Source organism: Micropterus dolomieu, linkage group LG08, assembly GCF_021292245.1.
Source record: "Micropterus dolomieu isolate WLL.071019.BEF.003 ecotype Adirondacks linkage group LG08, ASM2129224v1, whole genome shotgun sequence".
Classification (NCBI taxonomy): Eukaryota; Metazoa; Chordata; class Actinopteri; order Centrarchiformes; family Centrarchidae; genus Micropterus; species Micropterus dolomieu.
Window position 1 is genome coordinate 30,712,457 of NC_060157.1, and position 1,590 is coordinate 30,714,046.

Genomic DNA, 1,590 nt, shown 5'->3' on the forward strand with positions numbered 1-1,590 from the left:
CAACTTTTCCAGGGAGCTGTTGATGTATTTGGACTCCCACATCATGTCAGGAGTGATGCTGGTAGTGAAAATATTGATATTGCACGGTTTATGATTGAGAATCGAGGGGCAAACAGGGGAAGTTTTTGGTTGGACGTAGTGTTGATAATCAAAGAATTGAAAGATTGTGGGAGAACTAAACAGGGTGGTGTCAGCATACTTCAAAGACCTTTTCCTCTTTATGGAAAATGTTGGGATTTTAGATAGCACTGACCCGCTTCACATTAGGGCTCTTTACCATGTTTACCTTCTAAGAATTAACAGATCTGTGGGTGAGTTTGTGAGGCAGTGGAACCACCACAGCTTAAGGACAATGGAAAGTAGGTCCCCAATGCAACTGTGGACAGTTGGAATGCTCCAACTGCCTCAACATCAAAGACTCCATCATGTACATGTGCAACGCCCCATCACGACCAGTGGGAAATGTCAGATTATTTTTTGACTAAATTTAACTTATCGTTTTACAACAGTTTACACCTAACTTTATTACTTCTAGTTATGTATACAGGTGCATCTCAGAAAATTAGAATATTGTAAAAAGGGTAATTTCCCCCCCATAATTTCACTCAAAAAGTGATAGTCATATATTCTTACACATAAAGTTAAATATTTCCGGCCTGTTTTGTTTTAATCTTGATGATTACACTTCCAGCTCATGGAAATCAAAAATCCAGATCTCAAAATATGAGAATATTTGAATAAAGAATGTATAATACAGAAATGGCGACCTTCTGAAAAAGGTTACTTTATGCACTTAGCACTTGGTCAGGGCTCCTTTTGCGCTGCTGAGGTGCTATGGAAGCCCAGGTTGTGTTGATAGCAGCCTTCATCTCGTCTGTATTGTTGGTCTAGTGTCTCTCATTGTCCTCTTGACAATACCACATAGGGGGGGTAGAGGTCAGGCGCGTTGGCTGGCCAATTAAGCACAGTAAAACCATGGTCAGCAAACCAGTTACTAGTGGTTCTGGCCCTGTGGGCAGATGCCAAGTCCTGCACGAAAAGGAAATTGGCATCTCCATAAAGCTTGTTAGCAGAAAAAATCTCCTGATAGACGCCTGTATGACTCTGGACTTGATAAAACACAGTGGACAAACACAAGCAGATGACATGGCACCCCAAATCATCATTGACTGTGGAAACTTCAAGCAACTTGGATTCTGTGCCTCTCCACTCGTCCTCCAGACTCTGGGACCTGGATTTCCAAATGAAATGCAGAATTTACTTTCATCTGAAAAGAGGACTTTGGACCACTGAGCAAAGGTTCAGTTCTGTTTCTCCTTAGCCCAGGTAAGACTCTTCTGATGTTTTCTCTGGTTCAGGACTGGCTTGACACTAGGAATCCGACATTCATTTCCTGGACAAGTCTGTGCCTGGTGGCTCTCGATGATTCCAGCCTTAGTCTACTCCTTGTGAAGATTCTTAAATTGGTTTTGCTTGACAATCTTCTTAAGGTTGAGGTCATCCCTGTTACTTGTGCACCTTTTCCTACCAAACTTTAACCTTCCAGTTAACTTTTTTATGAATATGCTTTGATCCAGCACTCTGAACAGC